Below are 8,432 nucleotides of genomic sequence, written 5' to 3' on the forward strand. Positions count from 1 at the left end.
TTTTTTTTTTTTTTTTGTTTTTTAGCATTTTTGGGTAAAAAAAATGGAGCGAATTCCTCCAGTTTTCTTCTCATCTTTGTTCACATCAGCCCAGCAGCCTCTAAAGAACATTCTGGAATTTCTTTGCTGCAGTCAAATGCAGGCAAATTGAGGTTTTATGCCACAGCCTGTTTTCATTTTTACCTGCCGGTGTGCATTTGAGTTGCAGGTGCTTCCCGTGTCTGTTTGTTTAAGGAAATCAGTGCAGCCTCCACTCACCTGGCTTCACCTCCCCAGGCGTCCAACGGACTTTAACGGACAAAATCCAGGTGAGGGTTTATATTTGGGTTTTGCTGCTGTTGTGCTTTGATTCTTCTGCAGGCTGGGGACAAAAATACAGCGTGTTTCTTAGAACTAAAGCGTTTACCAGAATTCCTCAGCATTTTTTTTGTGCTTTGAGAAATATTTTTTAATTTGTCTCAGGGAGTCATGTGACTTTTTTTTTTATTTTTTTGCTGGGAGCTTTGTGGAGTGTGTATGGCTGGCAGAGGAGTCGGTTGATGCTGAAGAAGCAAGATCAGGAGAGCTTAACTTAGTCACAAGGCCACACAATGAGGAGCTGTGTGTGAAAGGCGCCCCGGGGGCGCTGCAGTTTACTGATGGCACTCGGCTTCCTCTTTGCCCTTTTTCCTGACAGACAAAACCTATTTTAACCTGTAAGACATTTCTCTTTTTCTTAAAATACATAATGGCATAAAACCTGAAAGTACTTTTAGCTTTTAATCACAAAAAGTTTTTTTTGTTTTTCAAAATAAAGGCTGTGAATGTTTTCACGGCTCTGTGGAGTTCAACCCTCCAGCCATATCTTTGTCTGTGATGCCCCTTTTTGCTCTCAACCCTGAAAGGAGAGCACTGTGACGTTTTTCTTCTTCGGCTTTAGTGGTAAAAATAAAACCACTCCGCCAGCATTCTTTTCATAAAAAGAGGAACTTTATTTGTCTGGTGTCGTTCTGTGGTGTAGTGCTGCCTCACAGACATTGTCAAAGTTTACAAACCTGCTGACAACCAAACATTTGAGAGGGGGAGACTTTTTATTTGCTGTCAGTTCAGAGTATTTGTCATCAAAGGTAAGTCTTTCAACTTCTTTTTTATGTTTCACCTTTAAACTTTGTAGTAGTTTATAGACAACAGAAGCCGTTTGTCTACACAACCTTTCCTCCTCAGGCCCCGTGGTGATGTCCAGCCGAGCGGTTCTTCTTCAGGTGGATGGGCCGTTGCTCGCTGTCCTCTCCCTCGCTGACCGGGATCAGGCCATGAAGAACTGTGGATTCTCAGAGAAAGGTAGGACAGAAAGAGGCTTCACACTCAAGCACTCTGGGTTCGCACGTGTGTACTTTTAGAACTGGATTCACCGATACTGAGCTAAAGTCCTGAGTAGCATTAAAGTTCACCCACTTTGTAGTATTTTAGGTGTAATACACCCTGAATATTTTTTTAAACAGCTTTATTTAAAAAAATGGAAAAGAAACAACAGCAAAAAACATCTGAATTGTTGAAGTGAAGTAAGTTATTTGAACAATCAAAGGATACAAAAGTGGTGATAAAAACCAGTTAAAGCATTTTTTTGAAAATTTTCTTTTTATATATATACATATATAAAGATATATATTACATTGACACCAGGAGACCGAGGCCCTGTACAGGCTCTTGGTAAATGCATTGAGGACATTAATGACTGGATGTGTCACAACTTACTTCAATTAAACAAAAACAAAACTGAGGTTATTGTCTTTGGGGCTAAAGAAAAAAGGTTGGACGTCACTACAGAGCTTCAATCTATTCAACTAAAAACTACCAACCAGGCCAGAAACTTGGGTGTAGTGATAGACACAGACCTAAATTTTGATAAACACATTAAGGCAGTCACTAAATCAGCCTATTATCATCTCAAAAATATCTCAAGGATTAAAGATCTGATGTCTAAGCAGGACCTGGAGAAACTAGTGCATGCTTTCATCTTTAGTCGACTTGATTACTGTAACAGTGTTTTTACAGGACTACCAAAAAAATCCATCAGGAAACTGCAGCTTATTCAGAACTCTGCTGCTCGGGTTCTCACAAGGACCAAGAAAGTAGACCACATCAGTCCAGTTCTGAGGTCTTTACACTGGTTACCTGTCTGTCAGAGGATAGACTTTAAAGTTCTGTTACTGGTTTATAAAGCTTTGAATGGTTTAGCACCAAAATACATGACTGACCTCCTGACCCAGTATGTACCAGCCAGACCTCTCCGGTCATCAGGATCCGGTCTTTTATCAGTTCCTAGAGTCAGAACTAAACATGGAGAAGCTGCATTCAGCTTCTACGCTCCACAGATCTGGAACAGACTTCCAGAAAACATTAGATCTGCTGAAACACTCAGTGTATTTAAATCCAGGTTAAAGACTCACCTGTTCTCAGCTGCATTTGATTAATATGTATTCAAAAGTTTACGTCCGCACTTTTTATCTATGCTTGTTTTAAATTAAAATCTTTTGACTTTCTTTTAATTTTATTTTAATGATCACATTTTTACTATTTCTTTTGATTGTTTATTTTAATGTTTTATGTAAAGCACTTTGAATTGTCTCTATAAATGACATGTACTATGCAAATAAACTTGCCTTGCCTTGTGTTAAGCTACGTTCACACAACCCATGGCAATGCAACCACTTCCAAAGAAAGGTCTATGTAAACAGGCGTTTCCGCTTCTGTGTTCAAAACGCTTGCATTCATACATTGTACACAAGTTTCCAGGCACATTTCTACAACTGTTTTCGGGTTTTTGTACAAATCATGCGGCTGTTGAAGCATGTCGAAAGTTTAACCAAGTTGAACTTTTACCAATCAGGGACAAGATTTGGTATGATTTATGGATGGCATCCCTTTAATTCGCAAAAGTGCCAACCATTTAAAAAATGATCACAGATGAGAAATTAATAATTGCTTATTTTGTATATCGGAATAGAGCTGTAAAGAAAAAGCCTGGAGCAAGATTTGCCAGATTTGTACAGCACCATCATTTCACACCAAGCCTCTTCAGGTGAAGGACATGTACTCGTAAACAGTAGAAAAAGAATAATTAGAAGAATGCCCTCCCTGCTCGTCTATTGTGAACACTGCATGCTGAAAGCCTGTTCAAGAATGCACTTTCTTGAACTGGCATCACATTAACTTTTAACTTTTAACTTGGTAAGATACCAGACCTTGGTGCCACCGGCACAGCTGCAAACAGAACTACTGGTACTGGATAAAACACGGATGTGGGTTTGTTCATTTCACGCCAACCACTTGTATTCTATTCAGTTTTGCTATAGAATTCTAGCCAATCATTTTTATCTTTCAGCAGTTGTGGGCGGCGTCATAAACAAACATAGAGGCCGCAAAGATACGCTGAGCTGCAGTCAAAACGCTGAAGGTGTAGTGAGTGATGGTTTGGCTGAACTTCCCAGCAAACAAATTGTAATTCAGTGACCTGATGGATAAGAGTGATGTGAGCAATGCTCTGACAAAGGGGAGACGTAGTGGCGATGAACGGTGAAACCTCTTTGTAGCTCTGCACTGCAGTACAGACTGTCAGAAAGAAGGAAATAAAATATATTTGGCACATTAAAGGGCTTTCCTTCACCCTGTCACAATGCATTGTCACACTTAAACCTTTTTAAAAAAAATTGGGGTGTTTTTTTATTTCTCAAGGCAAGGCGATTTCAATTGTATGGCACATTTTATGTACAAAGACAATTTAAAGTGCTTTACATAAAACATTAAAATAAACAATAAAAGTAAATAGTCAAAGTGTGATCATTAAAATAAAATTTAAAGAAAGTAAAAAATTACTGAATATAAATTAAACATAGGTAAACAGAGCAGATGTTAACTTTTGAATACAAACTAATCACTTAGCACCTGGTCAAGCACCTCAAGGCACCTGAGCCATTTGAAAAGTTCAGGTTCAGCACTGGATTAAAATCTTTATAGTTCTTAACCATATTCTAAAGAACCGTATTGGTTAAAGCACATTTAGGGGGTGTTTTTTAGACTGAAACAATATTTTATTGTGGAAACCAGACAGTGGTGAGCATTGAAAAGATATTTCTTAAGCACAATGAATCTGCTTGGATAAAATCAATGGTTATGTGAGATACAGTTGCAGTTCTTAATGTTCTGATCATTAGAAAATGTAGTTTTGTCAAAGAAATACTCTACAAAAATGATGAAATATTGTCTCTACAGTGTGGCAAATAAAGTAGGTAGTCAGCCACCAAATGTCCAAGTTCTCACTTAAAATGATGAGAAAGGCCTGTAATTTTCATCATAGATATACCTGTAGTATCATGAAATGCGGGTGGGTCTTTCAGCATGACAGCCATCCCAAACGCACTGCCTGGGTAACGAAGGAGTGGCTTCATAAGAAGCATTTCAAGGTCCTGGAGTGTCCTAGCCAATTTCCAGATCTCAACCTCATAGAAAACCTTTGGAGGGAGTTGAAAGTCTATGTTGCCCATTGACAGCCCCAAAACATCACTGCTCTAGAGGAGATCTGCATGGAGGAATGGACCAAAATACCAGCAACAGTTTGTGAAAACCTTGTGCAGACTGACGTAAAACATTTGACTGCTGTCATTACAAACAAAAGTTTTATAACAAAGCATTGAATTGAACATCTATTTGTGACCAAATCCTTATTTTACACCACAATTCACAAATAAATTACTTAAAAATCAGACGATGGGATTTTTTGTTTTCTCATTTTGTCTCTCCTAGTTGAGATATGATGAAAATTACAGGCCCTTTCTCATCTTTTAAAGTGGAATAATTTGCACAATTGGTGGCTGACTAAATACTTTTTTGTCCCACTGTATCGTACCGCCAGACTTCTGCCAATACACAGGTCTAGTTTTGATGATTCGTCAAATTTTTCAGTTGAGGAAATATTAAATTCCATCAGCAGAGTGAAAAATAAATCCATCCATCTTCTTGACCGCTTTGTCCCTTTCGGGGTTGCAAGGGTGCCGGAGCCTATCCCGGCTACTGATGGGCGAAGGCGGGGTACACCCTGGACAGGTCGCCAGTCTGTCTCAGGGCCTCAATCAGACACATTCACTCTCATATTCACACCTAGGGGCAATTTAGAGTCACCAATTAACCTATGAAGCATGTTTTTGGACGGTGGGAGGAAGCCGGAGTCCCCGGTGAAAACCCACGCATGCACGGGGAGAACATGCAAACTCCACACAGAAAGGTCCCAGCCAGGATTTGAACCGGGGCCTTCTCGCTGTGAGGCGAGAGCGCTAACCACTGCGCCACCGTGCAGCCCTGAAAAATAAATCTTCAAATTTTAGGATTCACATTCATTACTGCCTGGAACATTTTCATATGATATGATGAGATTATTGTTTTTGAAATGACTAAAGACACAAGTGTGTTGATGAAAAGTGGTAAATTCTTTAAGATAAGTATTTGTGTACTCATTTTCAAATGTTTTCTTAATGCAATGTATTTTCAGTAACACTCATTTGTTGGGAGGCCTGTTTGTCTGCAGTCTATAGTGCTACAGTGTGTGGTGACCTTTTGGGGGTCCAGCGGCTGACCCCAGCTCTGATTGAGTTCAGTGACATTTTACACCTCAGCGCCTCCTTATGGCACATTGATCCTTGGACAGCAGTTTGTAATGCAGTGGATGAAGCTGTGATGGTGAAAGCTGGCCCCATTTTCCCTCATAAAATAAATATAAAGCTTGAAGATGAATTAACAGAAATGAAAGAAAAACAACATTTGTTGTGTGTGCAGCAAAGTCCTATAATTTGGGTAATTTTGCTAAACTGGGATATAAAAGAGGGATGGAAGGTTTAGTATGCATGCTGCTGCGTGCACTTATCGTAAAACACAGTGTGCTTTTAGCGAACGCCCATCTATACTTCTGCGCCATTATCACCCTTCTTATTATGGGTTCAAAAGCAACACACATGAGGATGCCTTTTAGGCTCGTTCGGGTTGACACACTTGGTTTAGCTTTGTGCGTGTTTGTGTTTGTGTGTGCTCGTGCCCAGCCGTCTGAATTATGAGCACAAATGGGATTTGACCATGTGCATTTTGCTTTATGAGATGAGCAAGCTTTAATGACTCTGTCACCAGCAAATGGGCGCTGATTTGTAGCGCAGCTGTCGCTCCACACGCTCATCGTCTCACAAAAAAGACACACAAGGAATCAGCTGCTGCACTCCACACACCTAAACATCCATCCATATGTGCTGCTGGCGGTGCGGCTCGTGTGGATTTTTGGCACGAATATTCTCGTTACCGTCTGCTGCCGATAGAGAAAGTAATTGCAGTCTGATCAAATAGAAATTACAGCTGTTCACATCACACATTAAAGCTCATATTCAGTCTACTCCTCTGAGGATCTAATCATCTTTTGAGAGACCTGCACGAGGAGTTGTGTTATTCATGAACACACTGAGCGGCTGTAGAAAAACTGACTGAGTGGAGCAGTTTTACCATCAGATTTTCCCTGAAAGTCTTTTTTTTTCCTGCAGATCAGTTCTTGTTGGTGTAGGGATGATATTAAACAAAATAGACCAGAGGGGTGTTTCGATTCATGAAAAACTTTCCTGCTGAACTTGATGATTTTCTCTCCTCACATAAGAAGTTCTGAATAATAAAACATCATCATGTTTGAAAGACTTCATAGTTCCATACTTTCCAAAGCTCTTCTTTTTAAGGATTATCAGAATTATTGGTTGTTCTTTGAGTTTTCAAAACTCAAATGGAAGCCTTCAAATAGGTTATGAGAGGAAAACCATGCTGGAAGCTAGACCAATTATCCTTTTTGGATACAATTCACAGTTTAGATTGACTTAGATCAGGGGTCGCCAGAAATTTGGATTTGCATTCTTGACCTTGTTTTTTTATAATAAATAGGAATTATGGCTATTTTTTAGCATGAGCAAAAGCAAAAATATAAAAAGAACCTAGCGTCTCTCAAAATGTGATATTTTTTATTTATTTTTTACATTTAACAGAAGCTCCAAAAACTTATTTTCAAAATAAAAAATACTCTGTATCAAACAGGATCATCTCAGTGCAGTTCTCGGCAGCTATTAACCAAATGTTGTGCAGCATAAGAAAATATGTGCTTTTAACTCATAAAGATCAAAGCTTTTACCAAAGTTTTGCTTTGCATACAAAACCTGCATTCTGGAGGTAGTATTGAGCAAACATGACATCTTTAGGTCAACAGGGATGTAAAAATCTACATAGTTTATCATCTATGTGCACCTTAGCCATCAGTTTATACATTTAAATCATCTAAATTAAATAAATGCTAATTAAGTAATCCTTACTTTAAAAAATGCTATTTTATTTTTCTTGTATTTATTTATTTGTAATTTTCCCCTCTTTTTCCTTAGCAGTCTTACACTGCTGGGTTTTGTTATTTTAGTTTGGGGTTGGACCTTAGTAGTCTTAGTTTGCGGGCTTTGTTTATTTGTTTTCTTTAGGTAGTTTTGGTTAAGCAGCCATTAGCAGGGAGCCACCATGGAGAGAAAAAAGAGCCACAAGTGGCTCTGGTGCCACAGGTTGCAGACCCCTGACAGATGAACCCAAGCTAGTGGTGTTGGTTCTAGTTCAACAGACCTAGACTGCTTAAGTTGGTCATAGAATGACTGAATTGACTGCTTTGACCTTCCTTCCTGTATCTTAAAGTTGAGTTGTGGCATCCTTTTTCAAATCTCCTTTCTTGAAACCTTTCACTTTTCATCCAAGCATCCAAGTGGCTTCACCAGTTATAGTGGTGTTGGGTTTAAGATCACTAAATCTTTACTCCATATGAATAACCACATTCCTCCAATTGAATGAACCACTGAAGGGAAGAAAAAACAGTTGTTTCTTCAGCTTTTAAAATCTGTCTAAACAGTTGAAGGATTATGGCATTTTAAAGACCCACTTAAATGAAACTTGTTTTTGTTGTTTTTAACATGTTCTTGTAGCATTTTTCTCATCATAGAGGACATATATATATATATATATTATATATATTAAAACTGAGGTTTCTTTATTCAACTTGTGGTGAATTAGGAGTAGAAGAAAATGCTGTTTGAAAAAGCTACGTTTTTGAAAAACACATTAATGCATACATATTGGTAATATTTTAGAATTGCCAGAGTTTTTCAAGTTAATTTAAAACATGTGGTGTGTCCAAATTATCTCATTATTCTGTTAAATGACTATATAATACAGGCTTTCTAGTGCCCTTGATTTTAATGCTTGATTTTTCTTCTTTTTTTAACAGAATATGTGATGTTACTCGTTTGTCTTAGTAAAAATCTAATAAATCTTCTTTTCCTTTGGGCTTTTCCCTTCAGGGGTCGCCACAGCGAATCAGTTTCCTCCATCTAAGCCTGTCTTCAGCATCC

Source organism: Oryzias melastigma, linkage group LG7, assembly GCF_002922805.2.
Source record: "Oryzias melastigma strain HK-1 linkage group LG7, ASM292280v2, whole genome shotgun sequence".
Classification (NCBI taxonomy): domain Eukaryota; kingdom Metazoa; phylum Chordata; class Actinopteri; order Beloniformes; family Adrianichthyidae; genus Oryzias; species Oryzias melastigma.